The sequence below is a fragment of the Camellia sinensis genome, chromosome 4, assembly GCF_055761805.1.
Source record: "Camellia sinensis isolate YWXY chromosome 4, ASM5576180v1, whole genome shotgun sequence".
In the NCBI taxonomy this organism is placed as follows: domain Eukaryota; kingdom Viridiplantae; phylum Streptophyta; class Magnoliopsida; order Ericales; family Theaceae; genus Camellia; species Camellia sinensis.
This window is the reverse complement of record NC_138964.1, coordinates 112,562,466-112,583,725: the sequence shown is the minus strand read 5'-3', so window position 1 is coordinate 112,583,725 and position 21,260 is coordinate 112,562,466.

The following is a 21,260-nucleotide window of genomic DNA, read 5'->3' as shown; positions in this document are numbered from 1 at the left end:
TGAAGCTTAACCATCAAACTTTCATAGAGCTACCCATTACCCACCTCTCTTACCTGAATCGTTACATTCTCTTTTTCATGAGTACTTCCTTTCCCAACAACCTCTGCATATGTCATCCTTCCTCCATGAACTGGCCTTCTTACAGTCCTTTCCTTCTAAATGCTCTGAATAAAATTTGAGCACATCTTTTGATACCCCTAGTAATTTCCTCCTGGCCGATTGCTACTGATGTTCCCTTTTATATTGTTACTGGCTCCTTTAGCATACTCTACTCCTTTTACCTTCAACTCCTTTTCATCACACCATAGCCCATCAGCTTTATTGATTGCCATCTTTGCCGCGACTGGACAATCATACCTCACGAACCCGAATCTTGACCCTGTAGCTTTTCTCCTCTTCATTGGTATGAATACATCCTTTACTATGCCAAATTTAGAAAACAGTCCAAATAAGCTTCTAGGATCCATCACCTCTGGAATGTTGTCCACAAAGATCGTAAACAAGCCCCCTTTACTAACTTTATCTGAATATATGACCGGACCCTTCCTCCGGAGTACTGGTTACCAACCTCCACACCCACTTTCACCTTGCTTCATCTTACCGAGCCCCAAATCCTTTCTGATTTCTTTTTATATGCACCTATATATATATATATATATATCAATTTAAAAATACATTTCAACATCTTTAATAATAAAAGTAAATATAATATTTTCTCACCACAAAATATATTTCGTTTAATGGTACACACCATAAATATTCACAACTCTTTTATAGTAATCAAATAATAATAATAAAACCACAACAATATTTCATGGTTACTAAAGGGTCACGATTCAATCAATTGGGTCCAAAATGAATTTATTTTAATAATTTAAAATAAATCCTCAACTGATATTAAAGTATAAATTCAATTTGATTCAACTCGTTACAAATTAAATCATCGAAAAGCTCAAAAAAAAACCCTCCAGCATAGATGTGGACCGAAAAGAAACCCCATATTTATTTTAAATTAAAAGAATTCTCAAAATAACTTATTATTTAAAAAATATTATTATTACGTCATTCTAATGAAATATTTAGTATAAAATTTATTTTTACAAATCATTTTTGGAAAAAGGATGGTACTTGCTAGAGAACTAAATACAATTGAAAACATTTCAAGAAAATCAAACCTATATGCAAATTTTATTTCATAACGTAACTTATGAAATCAATGATGGGTTAAATAATAAAGAGATAATTATCATCATTTTAGTTGTCTACATACTAAAATAATTAAGTAAATACGATAATTGTAACATGTTTAATTTATTAAGTTGATTTCCAACAACTACAGAAAAAAAAAAAAAAAAAAAAAATGAATGACAAATATGCTTTTGAAAATAGACCCCTTTTTTTTTTCTTTTCATAACAAATGTGATAAATTAAATGACCCATGATTATCAAATGGATCTAATTTTTCTTTTCCTTGAATGATATATATGAAAGATTTTACAAAATAAAGGATTAAATCATCAAAAAGCTCAAAAATACCCTCTAGTATAGATGTGGACCGGAGAGAATCCGCACCTTTATTTTAAATTAAAAGAATTCTCAAAGTAACTTATTATTTAAAAAATATTATTATTATATCATTCTAATAAAATATTTAGTATAAAATTTATGTTTACAAATCATTTTTGGAAAAAAGAATGGTACTTACTAGAGAACTAAATACAATTGAAAACATTTCAGGAAAATCAAACCTATATGCAAATTTTATTTCATAACATATAACTCATGAAATCAATGATGGGGTAAATATAAAGACATAATTGTCATCATTTTAGTTGTCTACATACTATATCTACCTATATGTGTACTATATAAACCTTTCTTTGATCTACAAAGGATTTCAAGTTTCAGTTTTGGATTACACATATATCTATCAAGCTTTGAGAGGGAGAGAGACAGATAATATGGAGGGAGTGAGAATGATGAGGGAGGTTGTGATGGTTGTAATGGTAGGGTTGATTATGGGCACAATTGTAATGGGACAGGGGCAACCCAGACCTTCTTTCCCTGTTTGTTTTGGTGCATGCTATATTTCTTGCACCTCTTCCAATACTGTAATGACTTGGATTTTAATTTACATTGGATTGATGTAAAGTGGTACCCGTCACCTTAAAACTTGTATGGTTGTCAGACTCTTGATATTGATGGGTTGGCAAGTGAACTTTAAATACCATAATTGAGGACCCTTAGGTGATGTTTGGAACCTTGATTGAAGCCTTAGCAAGGTATATATGAAAGATTAGATAAAAAGCCCCAAGTTTGAGTTTGAGTTTTTGACCAACCTTCACTCTTTTTCCCTTTTCTCCTTCCATACTTTGAATTTGAATGTGAGGCTGGAACCATTGGAAATCTTGTTTCCAGGGCTTCAATTTGGACACAAGAACGACCTAAAATGGAGTCCGAACAAGTGAGTTACACCTGTTTGAATTTTGAGTTTCTGTGCTAGAAGCATGCTCGCTCAAGCGAAAGCGAGCTTTTCTTCGCTCGAGCGAAGAGTGCATTTTTCAGAAAACCTGAGAGCTTCTTTCCCATGCTCGAGCCAAGCTTCCTTCGCTCAAGCGACCAGGTCACTAACAGACATTATAAAGTGATATTTGGCCCAAAAACTTCATGATTTCATCCTTTCTTCCTCTCCCCTCCTCCATGTCCGAAAACCTAGCCCCCAAAACTTCATTCTTACCAACAATCCACCATGGATCTTGCATCAAGATTGAAAAATAAGCAAGGATCAAGATTTTGACCGATTATTTTTGCGATTTCATTGAAGCTTGAAGATGGGTCTTCACCCTTAGCTTCCAATCTCGAGGTAGGGGCCTAATTCTTCTTCAATGTTTGCATTAATAGATAGATTTGTGGTATTTTGATTATATAAATGCAAAATCTACATTTTGAGCATATAGAGTTATATTATGGAAATTGGGGACTTAGGGTTTGAAGAGTTGGGGTTCTATTGTTGGGTTTAGATTATGGATTATGAACCTAGGGTGTATAATCAATGGGAAAATTGGAATAAAAAGTAAAGGTTTAAGAAGTTTGAATTTTTCTTGAAATTCTTGATTTTGTTCTTGAAAACCCTAAGTTGATTCATGATGATAAATAATGAGTTTGTTCAAATTGAAAGTAGAATCAAGAAATTGAGGTATTGAATTGTATATATACAAGTTTAATTGGATTTTGGAAATGTTTGGAAATTATGTTACAAATTAGCGAATGAACCTTGTTATGAGCATTGTAAATCATGCTAAAATGTGAAAGGAAAATTGGGGAAATGATTTATTAATGATATGGATGACATGGGCCTTAAGGTGAAATGATGAAATAAAGGTTTAAGAGTTCACTTTGAATTATGTTGAATTGTGATGATTATGTTGAATAGTGTTGATGATGTTGAGTTGTGTTGAATGATGTTGAATTGAATTGTGTTGAACTATGGGGAATTGTGTTTGAATCATGTTGAATTGTGTTGAGTTGAGCTGTGTTGGGTCATGTTGAGTTTGAGTTGAGTTGTGTTGAGTGTGTTGAGTCTGGGTTGAGTTGTGTTGGGTGGTGTTGTGTTGGTACCAGCGCGGGGAGTAGAAAAAAAAAAGGTTTTGGGGGGCCCACGTCCCACCGTATAGTAGCCGGAAAATGTGGGGGTGGTTTGAATTGAAGGTGCCCAATTGCCCTGTCTAGGCTTATCGCTGGACGAATGTGGGAAAATATTTTTGGGTGTCCACACAGTCCCGCCGTATAGTAGCCGACAAAAGTGGAAAAATGATTTTTGGGTGTCCACACATCCTGCCGTATTGTAGCCGACAAAAGTGGAAAAACGGATGGTTTTCAAAAATGTTTTAAGTGCCCACGTCCTGCAGTATAGTAGCCGACAAATGTGGGGGATGGTTTTAAAAAAGTTAAAAAATGGTTTTTGGAGAAATATGGTTTTTGAAAAAAAATAGCTTTTGAGAAAATGGTTTTTGGGAGTTCACTTCCCGCCGTATAGTAGTCGGCGAAAGATGGAAAGTGTTTATGAATTGGGTGCCCGCTATCCCGCCGTAGTAAGTCAGCAAAAGGTGGATTGTGTTGAGCTATGTGTTGAGAAGTGTGTTGAGTTGATGATGTTATTTGTGACTTGTGATGAATTTGTAAAATTGCATATTGATGTGTAATTTGGTTTAAAGAGGAAATGTGCATAGGCATTATTTGTAAAGAATGGAAACCAAAAATGGATATGAGGATTATAGACTATGATGGTAAACTTAATGAAGTAGTTGTGTTAATAAAAGTAAATTGCGAGCGTTATTCTGTAATTAAATAAAGGATTGAATTGAAAGGGGTTTATTAATATTGTGTTATCTTGAAATAAAACTTTGCAGGTGTAATTAACGGTGTGAATTGCGTATAGGAGAATTGTTAGCGAGTCAAAAAGGAACCTGAACTTGAAGTTATGGGGTTTTAAATTAAAAATGAAGAGTAGAAAAGAAGAACGAAAGGAAAAGAGGAGTATTAAAAATGGAGATTAAATAAGAAATATTTTGGGAATTGGTTAATAACTTTTAGATGATGTTGTTTCTTAAATATGTTTGTTCCAAAAAGATCTATGGATTTTCTAAAGTTAAGGGATGATTTTAATGGCCGAAGGTTTTTCTTAAAAGTGTTTTAAATAGTCTCTTGAGAAAAAGGTACTTTTCTTATGATATTTTGAAATTATAAAACGTTACTCTACTATATGGTATCACCCTGCATGCATGATCATTTCTATCTGTGTGTTAGTTATTGATTGAGAACTAGGAGATTCCTACTGGCATTAGTGTTCACCTCGTTGTTGTTTTATCTTTTTACAGGAAGAAAGTTTGGATTATTTGATTGAAGATTTATGGAGTTCTTGAGTCCCTTTGTATAACTTCATAGTAGATGTAAAGGAAATGGATCTTGTATTTGTACTTATTTATTTGTAGCACAGTAGGAGACTAGCATGTAATGTTGTCATTGTAATATTCATTGAAAGAGAGAGAGAACATATATCATTGTATTTCTATTACTCAAGTGTAATAGATATTTGTATATATATATATATATATAATGGACCTAAATTTACAGGCTTTGGTAATGTTTCAAGTAATTAAAATTCGGGGCGTGACAAATACTTCTTCACTGATTTGTGCTGCCAAATGCCTCAAAGATTGCATCTTTCCACCAAACAATTCTGCTCCTCCTCCTCAAAATTCACATGACTTGTGCACTTTGGGTTGTGCTTCCTCTTTGTGCACCCATTTTAGTACTAAAGAAAACCCTAGTAAGTTTTTATCTCTCCTCTCTTTTAATAAAAAAAAAAAATCAATACAGTGGTTGTAACACACCTCATTATCAACATGTGGAATATCACTAAGCTATTCAGTAATAATCTATTATATAAGATGGTAAATTCTATTATTTTTACATAACTACAAATCTAACAGATACTAATTAACTATCATATTTATGCCGACGACGATTGCATAATATTGGCGATTCATTTTTTGATACAATATTGTTAGGCATTGCGGAAAAAAAATATCATGAAAATCCTTCATGAAGATTTTCTATCATTGAATTAGTTTGTAATGTTTTATTATATATTATGCAATCACTCTTAAATTAATTTTATGAAACTTTTCATGATGTTTATTTTGTGATGTATAGCATTACTCTCTTTAATATATCTCCCCTTTGTTTTTGTTGTTTTTGTTTTCTTTCATCAGGTGAAGAGAAAGTAGAGAGCTGCGTGGATTTTTGCTCAAATAAGTGTGCCAAGAAGCACAAATCGCAACGAGTGTATTGACGAATAATAATGGCTCAACAATGATGTAATGATTACAACTTTTGTTTTAGGGGTAATACCACATCAGTCGAGTCTTGAAAAATAAATTACAAATTAATGAAATTAATAATTTAATTTATGGACTTTTCAATGAATTTGTAATTTTTATTCTATATCATCACAAGCTAGTAATAACCCTTTTGTTTTATCCCTTCTATGCTATCATTGTATTACCAGAAAATACTAATATCCTAACGAATTATATATTGGTACATACGTTCACAAATATAATACACTTTCATTCTAAAATGATAAAATTAGTGGTTCAAAATCCAAAAGTTTTTTCTAATATATTTCCTTAAATATTATCTTAGAAAGAAAAAAATCAAATATAATAAACTAAAATATTTAAAATGACTTAAGTTTTGACAAGACAAAAACATCAAATGTAACGCCCTCAAAATAATAACATTAAACCCATCAATATAGGCATGCATTGATATATATAAAAGCTCCACATTTTCATCAGAGTTCCATTACCAAAAAGTATTACATGTTAACGACAAAAGCAAATGCCTTAAAGGCTTACAGCTTTCCAAGTTAACACTTGGTTACAACAAAAGAGTGCTAACTCATTTACACATTAAGCCCTTGGCTTGAATATACATGTAATACAACAAAGAAACTAAACAACAAAAGTCTGTCCGCCTCTAGCCTCCCAAGCTACGTCCTTGGAGGTGGCATGCTACCTGTACCTGAAAATGATATTCCCATATAGGGTGAGCCACAGCCCAGTAGAAAAACACTAAACCAAATATGAACAATGACTAAAAGATTAGCAGTTGATAGATGGCCAACACTGATACTTTCCCTTATCACACTTTATGGTTTCATGACATACAAGTCCATGTTACAATCCATTTTCCAATTCTTTTCAATTCTCAATTTATAACCATGGCTCAGAACCTGGCCAAACAACTTATATGAGACAGTAACTCATATTAAACTTCTTCCCAATTCATATTAGATAAGCGTACTAGTTATATCAACACATCAACAGATAAGCATACAAGCTATATCATCTCTTCCATAGATATGCATAAGAGCACTATCACACTTCCAAAGACAAGCATATGAGCTATGTCAACACATTACTAGATAAACATATGAGCTCTATCTATGGAGTCCATCCCCTATCTTCTCCCAACAACATCCGGTTTAGAGGTCCATCCCCTATCTTCCCCTAAACCGTGGAGTACATCCCCTATCTCCTCCAACACGACACAATGCATATAAACAATAATTATACACATCATCACACAATACATGAATTTAATGTATTCTTTCAACCGTCGTACTCAATGACACATTCCAGTGATTAGTTTCAGTTTGCCTAATCATCATGCATTGTCTACAACAATCAAGACTATCCTCCACCGATAGCCCAAAGTAGTTATTTCTATACAGAAAATAAATGCAACAATGGATATATAATCAACATTTCAACCAGGTGAGTGATAAATAGTCCAACTACACCCTTTAATTCCGTACATTTCCAAATCAATTTCTCATTTCTCATAATTAATTATGCGAATTAATTAACCAATGTAATTAGGGCATTTTCCATAATTAACATTACAACCCTTAGGTTCCATTTTCATTAATGTTTTAACATTAATTTAACTTTTCCATGCAAAACATGCATCTAGGTTTTATATAGTTAAAACCCCAACTTTTGTAAATTTACATGAGAGCCCCAAACTTTCACAAAATTACCAAACCAACCCTAACATCTCAAAATACTAAAATTTAAAGACAAAGCCCATAGTGAAGAGTAGGTTATCCCTACCTCAAAAGATGACTCCCAACCAAGAAGGTGAAGAAAACGAAAATGCTCCAAACCACGAATTTCTCGGATCAAAAGATAGCCCTCGACGATCAACAACTTTTTTGTAAAGGCCAAAGGTGAGGAAATCACTCCAACTAGATCAATACCTAGAGAGAAGGTAGAGTTCTAGAGAGAGGGGCTCTCAAAATGGGTTTTAGAAAAAGTAGGAGAGAGAAAGAAAAGCAAAAAGTGATTTAAAATCACCCAGCAGATAACTCATATACGCATGACCCGCTCGAGCGGAGAACACAACGCTCGAGCGCCAAAAACAAAAATCTGGACACGCTCGAGCGCAATAAGGCCCGCTCGAGCGCCAAGACACAAGAATAAAGTACTTCCGCTCGAGCGCGAAAACCAGTCCGCTCGAGCGTAGATTTCCCCCTCCCAGAACTTATACCCAGAAAGTACTACCCGCTCGAGCGCTACTGCTCGAGTGTAAAAATCACATCTGCAGAAGTTTGCAGGAACACGAAATACTGGAGGTGTGCAATCCCCGCTCGAGCGCAAGAAGACCCGCTCGAGCGGATCGCCTAAAAACTGGACAATAAGGAATTGAAACCAAGGCCTAACCAGCCTGTAACAACCCTGCTCAAAACATCCTAAAACTCAATCAAGTGGAATTAAAGGATGACAACGAGATAGATACCACTACCAACTTCACGGAACCGAGTCCGGAATACAACAGAACAGTAAAGGGACAACCGGGATCGCTATAACCTCCCCCCCTTAAAGAATTTCGTCCCCGAAATTTAACACAAGTTTTTCAAAACAGGTTTTCTCCATTCTCAACAACTTTACAACATAATATTAAACAACCCGACCCATTACTGGTCGATCCCATCTCTTTTCAAGAGGCATTTCACAACATATATTACAAGTGCATTATCAACATGCAATTTTCTTCCATTTCCAACCATTTCCAACATACATGGTTCACAGTTCATATCATAATCAATATACATGATACAACTCCAATTCTACAATATAGCCAACATATGCAATATCATAATCAACTCCCATAACAAGGTAAGTTCTACAACATACTCCCATTAAACCAAAACGTTACCAATGTTTTACAACTTAAGACATATATAAAGCTCTTCAGTCCAACAACATTACAAAATCTAAATACAAGATTACTCATCAACAAACAAGTCCGGATATTTCTCGCGGACCTCTAACTCACGTTTCCAAGTGGCCTCCTCCACTCCGTGATGTTTCCACAAAACCTTTACTAAAGGGATGGTCTTGCCTCGCAGGACTTGATCCCGCCTATCTAAGACCCGAACCAGTCTCTCCTCATACGAGGCATCCTCATCTATCTCCAAGTCGGTCCAACCCAACACATGGGACGGATCTGGCTCATACTTCCAAAGCATACTAACATGAAACACGTCATGCACTCCGGACAACTACGGCGGCAAGGCTAAACGATAGGCAACCTCGCCAATCCTCTCAAGGATCTCAAAAGGACCAATAAACCGAGGGGATAACTTCCCACTCTTCTCGAACCTCATCAAACCTCGCCTAGGTGATATTTTCAAGAAAACATGATCACCTACCTCAAACGCCAAAGGCCTCCTCCTACGGTCGGCATAACTCTTTTGGCGACTTTGGGCTGTAACAAGCCTCCTACGGATAATCTCAACTTTCTCCGTCGTCTCCCTAACCAATTCCGGACCCAACAAAGGTGCATCACCCACCTCGGCCCAACAAACTAGAGACCTACACAGTCGGCCGTACAAGGCCTCAAATGGTGCCATACCGATACTAGACTGAAAGCTGTTGTTGTAGGCAAACTCTACCAATGGCAAGTGCCTCTCCCACGTCCTACTGAAGTCTAGGACACATCCTCGAAGCATATCCTCAAGGATCTGAATAGTACGCTCGGACTACCCGTCAGTCTGAGGATGATAAGCCGTACTAAAGGTCAACTTAGTACCCAAGGCACTCTGCAAACTCTACCACAACCTAGCAGTAAAACAAGGATCTCTATCTAAGACGATCGTCACTGGGACCCCGTGCAACCTCACTATGTCCCGAATATACAAGTCGGCAAGATGGTCTACCGAATCTCTCACGCGCATAGGAATGAAGTGCGCCGACTTAGTCAACCGGTCTACAACTACCCAGATAGCATCACTACCCCGCTGAGTCCTCGAAAGACCTACAACGAAGTCCATAGTGACATGCTCCCACTTCCACTCGGCAATAGGCAAGGGTTGCAACAAACCCGCTGGCCTCTGATGCTCGGCCTTCACTTGCTGACAAGTAAGGCACTTAGACACGAAAGCTGCCACATCTCTCTTCATACCCCGCCACCAAAACTGGCGACCCAAATCCCGATACATCTTAGTACCTCCGGGATGCACCGCAAGACGTGAATAATGAAACTCTCGGAGTACTTCCTCTCGGCAAGACTCCGGCACAAACAAACGGTCTCGGTATCTCACACTCAGGTCGGGATACACCGTCAAACCCTTCTCAACCTTCCCACTGGAGATCTTCTCTCGGAGGGATTCTACCTCAAGGTCACTTCTCTGTGCCTCTGACACTCGAGTCACAAGTGTAGGTTGTGCAACAACAGAAAACAAGGCCGCAGCCTCAACGGATTCGCCCAGATGCAAATCAAACTCGCCAAGTACACCCAACATCTCCCATTCCCGGATGGCTATACAAGCTACATCACTAATGGATTTCCTACTAAGGGCGTCGGCCACAACATTGGCCTTCCCCGGATGATAATGCAACTCAAAGTCGTAATCCTCAATAAATTCCATCCATCTCCTCTGCCTCAAGTTCAAGTCTTTCTGTGTAAACAGATATTTCAGACTCTTATGATCCGAGAACACCTCAATCTCTCACCATAAAGGTAGTGCCTCCAGATTTTCAAGGCAAAGATCACTGCTGCTAACTCTAAGTTGTGTGTAGGGTAGTTCTTCTCGTGTATTTTCAACTGACGTGAGCCGTAGGCAACTACTTTCCCCTCTTGCATCAACACACAACCCAAACCCTCTCGTGAGGCATCACAATAGACTGCATAACCCAATCCCCTCTCCAAAATAATCAAAACCGGAGCGGTGGTCAATCCAACCTTCAACTCTTGGAACGACTTTTCACAAGTCTCATTCCATACGAACTTGACCCCTTTCCGCGTCAATCTAGTCAACGGCAAAGCTAGCCTGGAGAAATCCTTCACAAACCGACGGTAGTACCCAGCTAATCCCAGAAAACTATGGATCTCAAACACACTCTTAGGCTGTGCCCAATCTTGCACTGCCTCAACCTTGGATGTATCAACGGACACCCCTTCCTCAGCTACCACGTGGCCTAAGAATTTGACTTCCCTTAGCCAGAACTCACACTTCCCAAACTTGGCATACAGCCTATGGGCTCTAAGCAACTCAAGCACCACTCTCAAGTGTTCCTCGTGCTCCTCCTCAGAAGGCGAATAGATGAGAATGTCGTCCACGAAAACGACTACAAATCGATCCAAGAATTCCCGGAAGATCCGGTTCATAAAGTCCATAAAGACTGCCGGTGCATTGGTAAGCCCGAATGGCATCACCAGGAACTCATAATGGCCATACCGCGTACGGAATGCCGTCTTAGGAATATCCTCCTCCCTGACCCTCAACTGGTGGTAACCCGATCTCAAGTCTATCTTAGAGAAACAACGGGAACCCTTCAACTGGTCAAACAGATCATCTATACGGGGCATAGGGTACTTATTCTTGACCGTAGCCCGATTCAACTTCCGGTAGTCTATACACAATCTCAAGGCACCATCTTTCTTTTTAGCAAAGAGGGCCGGTGCTCCCCACGGTGAAACACTAGAGCGAACAAAACCCTTATCTAACAATTCCTGGAGTTGAACTTTCAACTCAACCAACTCCGCTGGAGCAAAACGATAGGGTGCCATAGAAATCGACGTCGTGTCGGGCACTAGATCAATAGAGAACTCAATCTCCCGGTGAGGTGGCAAACTAACAAGGTCCTCGGGAAAAACATCCGAATACTCGCAAACCACCCTCGGCAACACAATCAAGTTCTTATCACACTCACCACTCATAAAGCTAGCAAGTAGACCACTAAGTTTATTCCGCCCTCGCGGATCATACATCGGTGGCAACACACTACCAACCCGATCCCCCAAGAAATAGAAACACTCCCCGCTCAAGGTACAAACCGTGACCCTCTGGCGGTAGCAATCAATAACAGCTCGGTATGACGATAGCCAGTCCATACCCAAAATTACATCAAACCCCTTCATGGGCATGACAACAAACGGAAAAGGAAGCCTATGGTCGGCGACCTCTATATCACAACCCCTAACACCTTGTTTCAAGATCAACTCACCACCAATAGGCGATACCACACATATAGGAGATGCTAACTGTGCTAACTCCAATTCCAAAACAAATGCAAATGCAGCAGATACAAAAGAATGAGATGCACCCGTATCAATCAACACATTAGCAACCGAGTTGCAAAACAAAAAGGTACCTCTCACTACTGATGGAGCCGGTACTAGATCCTGCGCGGTAACAGCATACACGCACCCTGTAGGCCCCTGATCTACCTGCTCGCCTCTAGGAGCAAAAGACTGCTACACTGACTGGGAGGACGAAGCTCCCAGATTGGCCCTCGAGGCCTGCACAGACTGAGCTGGCTGATAACTCTGCGTCTGCCTAGAACCAGACGCTCCTGAAGTAGCACTCAACTATGGACAGAACCTCTTCAGGTGCCCAGGCTGTCCACACTGATAGCAAGATAAGGGCTGCCTTCTGCCCAAACCCTGACTCTGCGGTCTAGCTGAAGAAGAAGCAGCTCTCTGACCTCCGCCCTTCTGCGGGCAAACCGAAGACTTGTGACCCAACTGGCCACAGGTGAAGCAAGTCAAACCTTCCTGATTACCTCTCCCCGAGCTTGCACTCGGCACCGGAAAGGTCGATCTAGTAACTCCTCCCGGAGACTGCTGAGGGTTATAACCCCTCTGTCTCCTGCCATCACCCTGACCCTCATGGCTCCTCTTGGAGCCTCTATGTTTCTCCTCGTCCTCCTCCTGCATCATAAGCTCCATATAAGCTGCAACATCCACTAAACGTCTATACTCTCGGATGTAAGACCCACCAACCCTCAACTTGAGGCCCCGCCTCAACTTACGCTCAAACTCATAGCAACGGCGTTCTTCAGACGCCACCAACTCAGGTGCAAACCTGGACAAACTAGTAAAAGTGGCCTCAAACTCTGCCACAGACATACCCTGCTGATTAAGCCGGCTAAATTGATCCCTCAGCTTCTCCCTAGCCACTGCAGATAAGAACCTCTCCTGGAAAGCATTTACAAACGCCTCCCATGTACCACCAACACGAGTCTTCTCGTACTTCCACCATTGACCCGCATCTCTCTTCAGCTGGAAGGATGCCAAGGTCACTTTCAATGCTCCGTCCTCGATTCCAAGCATCTTGAACGTCTTACTCATTTGTTCTAACCACTCGTCAGCCTTCAGTGGCTCCTTTGGATCCCCAATAAATTCATCCGGGTTAGACCGGAAGAACTTCCTCTTCAAGAATGAAGGCCCTGCCTCAGCTGCCTGATTCCCTACTCTGAGAATACCCAAAGCTCCTGCTATCTCTCGGGCCAAGGCACTCATAGCCTGCTGACCCGCTGGCTCGGCCACATTGGCCTGACCAACTCCCTCCTGCATTGCCGGAACCTCCTCCGGTAAAGGCATCTCCTGCCTACCAAGCCTGTCACGCCTCCCGCGTCCTCGTCCTGACATCCTAATAAAGGTAACTCAGAACATTAGCACATTCATAAATGTGCTAAAACTAAACACTCACGTCCTACTGCATGGACAACTGTAACTCATTCCACGTAAGCACATAAACACATAAGCACTTACGAATTTCATTTCCGGATAATGATAGTCCCGAGGCGTTACTAGAGTTCCGGTTAGAAACAGCATTGATCAAGTGCCTTTCCAACAAGACTCACAGAAACCCAAGGATCCAATCAACATCCTAGAAACTAAATCCCATACCCACATAGTCACATAAGCATGTTATCAATTAAGCACATAGCATATGACACTACATCTAAGTCTCTATCAAGCGAGACAAACCCATTGTGATCCTAATCACTTCCCACGTACCCAAAGTATTCGAACCCGGTACGCTCTGATACCAAGCTGTAACGCCCTCAAAATAATAACATTAAACCCATCAATATAGGCATGCATTGATATATATAAAACCTCCACATTTTCATCAGAGTTCCATTACCAAAAAGTATTACATGTTAACGACAAAAGCAAATGCCCTAAAGGCTTACAGCTTTCCAAGTTAACACTTGGTTACAACAAAAGAGTGCTAACTCATTTACACATTAAGCCCTTGGCTTGAATATACATGTAATACAACAAAGAAACTAAACAACAAAAGTCTGCCCGCCTCTAGCCTCCCAAGCTACGTCCTTGGAGGTGGCATGCTACCTGTACCTGAAAATGATATTCCCATATAGGGTGAGCCACAGCCCAGTAGAAATACACTAAACCAAATATGAACAACGACTAAAAGATTAGCAGTTGATAGATGGCCAACATTGATACTTTCCCTTATCACACTTTACGGTTTCATGACATACAAGTCCATGTTACAATCCATTTTCCAATTCTTTTCAATTCTCAATTTATAACCATGGCTCAGAACCTGGCCAAACAACTTATATGAGACAGTAACTCATATTAAACTTCTTCCCAATTCATATTAGGTAAGCGTACTAGCTATATCAACACATCAACAGATAAGCATACAAGCTATATCATCTCTTTCATAGATATGCATAAGAGCACTATCACACTTCCAAAGACAAGCATATGAGCTATGTCAACACATTACTAGATAAGCATATGAGCTCTATCTATGGAGTCCATCCCCTATCTTCTCCCAACAACATCCGGTTTAGAGGTCCATCCCCTATCTTTCCCTAAACCGTGGAGTACATCCCCTATCTCCTCCAACACGACACAATGCATATAAACAATAATTATACACATCATCACACAATACATGAATTTAATGTATTCTTTCAACCGTCGTACTCAATGACACATTCCAGTGATTAGTTTCAGTTTGCCTAATCATCATGCATTGTCTACAACAATCAAGACTATCCTCCACCGATAGCCCAAAGTAGTTATTTCTATACAGAAAATAAATGCAACAATGGATATATAATCAACATTTCAACCAGGTGAGTGATAAATAGTCCAACTACACCCTTTAATTCCGTATATTTCCAAATCAATTTCTCATTTCTCATAATTAATTATGCGAATTAATTAACCAATGTAATTAGGGCATTTTCCATAATTAACATTACAACCTTTAGGTTCCATTTTCATTAATGTTTTAACATTAATTTCACTTTTCCATGCCAAACATGCATCTAGGTTTTATATAGTTAAAACCCCAACTTTTGTAAATTTACATGAGAGCCCCAAACTTTCACAAAATTACCAAACCAACCCTAACATCTCAAAATATTAAAATTTAAAGACAAAGCCCATAGTGAAGAGTAGGTTATCCCTACCTCAAAAGATGACTCCCAACCAAGAAGGTGAAGAAAACGAAAATGCTCCAAACCACGAATTTCTCGGATCAAAAGATAGCCCTCGACGATCAACAACTTTTTTGTAAAGGCCAAAGGTGAGGAAATCACTCCTACTAGATCAATACCTAGAGAGAAGGTAGAGTTCTAGAGAGAGGGGCTCTCAAAATGGGTTTTAGAAAAAGTAGGAGAGAGAAAGAAAAGCAAAAAGTGATTTAAAATCACCCAGCGGATAACTCATATACGCATGACCCGCTCGAGCGGAGAACACAACGCTCGAGCGCCAAGAACAAAAATCTGGACACGTTCGAGCGCAATAAGGCCCGTTCGAGCGCCAAGACACAAGAATAAAACACTTCCGCTCGAGCGTGAAAACCAGTCCACTCGAGCGTAGATTTCCCCCTCCCAGAACTTATACCCAGAAAGTACTACCCGCTCGAGCGCCGACAAACCCGCTCGAGCGCTACCGCTCGAGCGTAAAAATCACATCTGCAGAAGTTTTGCAGGAAAACGAAATACTGGAGGTGTGCAATCCCCGCTCGAGCGCAAGAAGACCCGCTCGAGCGGATCGCCTAAAAACTGGACAACAAGGAATTGAAACCAAGGCCTAACCAGCCTGTAACAACCCTACTCAAAACATCCTAAAACTCAATCAAATGGAATTAAAGGACGACAACGAGATAGATACCACTACCAACTTCACGGAACCGAGTTCGGAATACAACAGAACAGTAAAGGGACAACCGGGATCGCTATATCAAAACTATATATATATATATATATTATTGGATGCTTAATAGTAAAAAAAAAACAATAAAAAATATAAATAAATAAAAGTACCTTAAATTCGTAAGTCTAATATAATACAAGTCTATCCCTATCATACCACACCTTAGAGCATGTGCTCTATCGGCGGTGGAGCCAGCAATTTATCTTAGAAGGGGCAAACATTAATCACAACATTATTTTATTTTTTTCTCTCATAACAAGTGCCAACAAGACTTATATAAAACTTAGGAGGATTTATTCAGTAATCATTTTTAAAGTACATGTATCCCAATTAATTCATAACATATTCTTATATTTCAATAAGTCCTGTTATTTGGTTTTTTTATTTATCAAATCCTAATTCTCATATTTAAAGTATTTTATGGCAAATTTTACCATTACAATTATTTTTTGAATGCTTAGCAACTTGGTGATGTGAATATTCATATTTTATAATATGAATGTTCACATTACGAAACATTCATGCTGCCAATGTGAATATTATTAGGAGTATTTTGATAACAATCACCCATAAAACTTATTGGAACATATGAAAATAATTTGAACCAAGTGGAACATAAGTACATGAATATGAATTTATGAATAAATGCTCCTATAGCTTATACATTTTTCTTAATTTTTTTGTTAATTGGTGAGATAGAATACTACAATTATTTTGAAATTTATAACAACGTGACTTTAAAATTCACGATCAACAACTAAAATTTATTAACCCAACAATAGGGATAAACAAACAATTGAATCTACAATTAACAAATCCATCTATATCAACTCAACAAAGATAAATAACCAACTAAACAAACCCTATAATGGTAAAAAATCTATAAACTAATTGCCCGAAAAAAAGAAAAAACAAAACAAAAAAACAAAAAAGTGTGTACATGAATGACAAAAAGAATAGAATATAAATTTTTTTAATTGTTAAAAATGCGAATTTTACATAATTTGAGGGGCACCATTACAATTTTGTAAAGGATAAATAATACATAATTATTATATGTAGGGGTAATAGTACAAATATAAAAAATTTAGGGAGGGCATGTGACCCCCTAGGCCTTTTGTAGCTCCGTTCACTACAACATATAAGAGTTTTAGAGACCAAATGTTTTGGTCTTTAAAAGTGAAAATTTTGTTGGAAAATACATTTAGGGACCAATTTCTATCGTCACGAGGACAGTCGCTAAAAAGTCGTCTCGAAAAGTCAAAAATAAGGCTTTTAGTGAAAAAATTTTGAAATTGTCACTAATAAATAGACTTTTATGGACAAAATAATTTTTTCTCAAAATGGTTTATTTTTTGAAACAAAAAATATGGCCACAAAAGGATAATAATTCATCACTATTGTCTAATTTTTGTCGCTAAAAATAAAATAACAGCACTCGTCGCAACTATAGCGATCCCGGGTTTACCCTTGTTATACCGTGATCCGGACATGTGTCCGTGGATGTTGGTAGTTGTTTATTATCTTGTTTACATCCTTTCTTACTTTGTATTTGAGTTATAGGATGTGTTGGGCGGGTTGGTTACAGGTTGGTTGAGTTTAGAAACCAAAACTAGTTGCCCAGATTTTTGGCCTGTCCGCTCGAGCGGAGGTGTTGGCGCTCGAGCGGGGAATACATCCATCCAGTATCTTGTTGTGCAGTGTTGTGAGCTCGAGCGTAGGGTTGGGAGCTCGAGCGGAGGCCTGGTTCTGCAAAAGTGCTGGGCGAGTGCATTTTGCGCTCGAGCGGGAGGTTGGCCGCTCGAGCGGAAGTCTGTGAGTGGCCGCTCGAGCGGGGTGTTTTACGCTCGAGCGGAGACCTGGGTTAAAGTCCCGAATTTGTGACTTTCCAAATCACTTTTTCACTTTCTCTTCTCTCTCTTACTTTTCCAAAAACACCATTGTTGAGTCTCTCACTCTAGACTCTACCTTCTCTCTAGGTTTTGATCTAGTAGGAGTGATTTACTCACCTTTGGCCTTTACAAAAAAGTTGTTGATCGTCGAGGGCTTCATTTTAATCTGAAAATCTCGGGTTTTGGAGCACGTTGGGTTTTGTCGTCTTCTCCTTTGGGACTCCGAATTTGAGGTAGGGATAACCTACTCCTCTCTATGGGTTTTGTCTTTAAATTTTGGTATTTTGAGATGTTGGGCTTGGTTTGGTAAATTTGTGAAAGTTTGGGGCTTTTGTGTAATTTTACAAAAGTTGGGGGTTTTATTCATAATAAACCTAGATGCATGTTTGGCATAGAAAAATAGAATGATTGTTGAATCATTGATGAAAAGGGGACCTAAGGGTTGAAATGGTAATTATGGAAAATGGCCTAATTACATTGTTTAATTAATTGGGATAATTAATTGGTGAGAAATGAGGAAATGAAATGTTGATTGAATATCCATTTGTGCATTTATTTTTCTGTTTTAGAAATAACTGCTTTGGGCTATCGGTGAAGGATAGTCGAGATTGTTGTAGACAATGCATGATGATTAGGTAAACGGAAACTAATCAATGGAATGTGTCATGGAACTTGACGGTTGTTAGAGTACATTAATTGTATGTATTGTGTGATTGTATATAGAACCAATGTGTTTATATACGTTATGTGTAGAGGAGGAGATAGGGGATGTACTCCGCGGTTTAGGGGAAGATAGGGGATGTACCTCTAAACCGGATAGGTATTGGGAGGAGATAGGGGATGAACTCCGTAGACAGAGCTCATATGCTTGTCTAGAGAAGTGAAGATAGAGCTCATATGCTTATCTTTGTGAAGTGTGGATACAGCTTGTATGCTTATCTGTGGATATTGTTGATATACATATCTGTTGTAGAGTGTGGATACAGCTTGTATGCTTATCTGTGGATATTGTTGATATACATATCTGTTGAGAATGTGGATATAGCTTTTATGCTTATCTGAATGTGAGATATAGTTTTTATACATATCTGTGGAAATGATGATAGAGCTAGCAAGCTTATCTGTTGAAAAAGGGAAAATGAAAAGTAATTGGGACTTGTAAGTCGTTGACATAAATATGTAATTTATGTGATTGTATCAGTGTTGACCAACTATCAATTGCTAATGTTTTAGTCATTATCCATGGTTGGTTTAGTGTATTTCTGCTGGGCTGTGGCTCACCCTATATGGGAATATCATTTTCAGGTGCAGGAAGCATGCCACCTCCAAGGACATAGCTGGGAGGCTAGTGGCGGGCATAGTTTTGTCGTTTTTCTTATGATGTATTACATGTAATTTCAAGCCAAGGGCTTAATGTGTAAACGAGTTAGAACTCTTTGTTGTAACCAAGTGTTAACTTGGAAAGCTGTAAGCCCGTAGGGCATTTCGTTATGAGGTTAACATGTAATACTTATGTCTTGGAATTCTAATGAATGAAAGGAATGCAGTTAGTTTAAATGAAAATGCATGTCTTATCTGATGGGTTTATTGCTATTATTTTGAGGGCGTTACAACTTGGTATCAGAGCGTACCGGGTTCGAATACTTTGGGTACGTGGGAAGTGATTAGGATCACAATGGGTTTGTCTCGCTTGATAGAGACTTAGATGTGGTATCATATGCTATGTGCTTAAATGCTAACATGCTTATGTGACTATGTGGGTATGGGATTTAATTTCTGGGATATTGATTGGATCCTTGAGTTTCTGGGAGTCTTGTTGGAAAAGCACTTGATCAACGCTGTTTCTAACCGGAACTCTAGTAACGTCTCGGGACTATCATTATCCGGAAATGAAATTCGTAAGTGCTTATGTGTTTATGTGCTTATGTGGAGTGAATTACACTTGTCCATGCATTAGGACGTGAGTGTTTAGTTTCGGCACACCTATGAATGTGCTAACGTTCTGTGTTGCCTTTATTAGGATGTCAGGACGAGGAAGAGGTGCTAGGCGTGGTAGACCTGCGAGGCAGGAAGTACCATTACAGGGTGAGATTCCGGCAGTGCAGGAGGGAGTTGGGCAGGCCAATGTGGCCGAGCCAGTAGGTCAGCAGGCTATGGGTGCCTTGGCCAGAGAGATAGCAGGAGCTTTAGGTATTCTTAGAGCTGGGAATCAGGCAGCTGAGACAGGGCCTTCCTTCTTGAAGAGGGAGTTCTTTCGGTGTAATCCGGACGAGTTTATCGGGGATCCTAAAGAGCCGCTTAAGGCAGATGAATGGCTTGAACAGACAACGAAGACGTTTGAGATGCTTGGCATCGAGGACGGAGCACTGAAAGTGACCTTGGCATCCTTCCAACTGAAGGGAGATGCGGGTCAATGGTGGAAGTACGAGAGAGCTCGTGTTGGTGGTACTTGGGAGGCGTTTGTGAATGCTTTTCAGGAGAGGTTTTTATCAGCAGCAGCTAGGGAGAAGCTGAGGGATCAGTTTAGCCGGCTTAATCAGCAGGGCTTGTCAGTGGCCGAGTTTGAGGCTACTTTTACCAGTCTGTCTAGGTTTGCACCTGAACTGGTAGCGTCTGAGGAACGCCGTTGCTATGAGTTTGAGCGGAAGTTGAGGCGGGGCCTCAAGTTGAGAATTGGTGGGTCTTATATTCGAGAGTATAGACACCTAGTGGATGCTGCAGCTCATATGGAGCTTATGATGCAGGAGGAGGATGAGGGTCAGAGAGGCTCCAAGAGGAGCCAGGATAGTCAGAGTGATGGCAGGAGGCAGAGGGGTTCTAACCCTCAGCAGTCGCAGGGTGGTGTTGCTAGATCGACCTTCCCAGTGCCGAGTGCAGGCTCCGGGAGAGGTGGTCAGGGGGATTTCACCTGTTACAAGTGTGGCCAGTTGGGTCACAAGGTTTCGGTTTGCCCGCAGAAGGGTGGGGGTCAGAAAGCTGCTTCTTCTTCAGCTAGACCGCCGAGTCAGAGTTTGGGCAGGGGGCAGCTCCTGACTTGTTATCAGTGTGGACAACCTGGGCACATGAAGAGGTTTTGCCCACAGTTGAGTGCCACTTCGGGAGCGTCTGGTTCTAGGCAGACGCAGGGTTTTCAGCCAGCTCAGTCTGTGCAGGCCTCGAGGGCCAATCCGGGAGCTTCGTCATCCCAGTCTGTGCAGCAGTCTTTTGCTCCGAGAGGTGAGCAGGTAGACCAGGGGCCTACGGGGCGCGTGTATGCTGTTACCGCGCAGGACTTAGTACCAGCTCCATCAGTAGTGAGAGGTA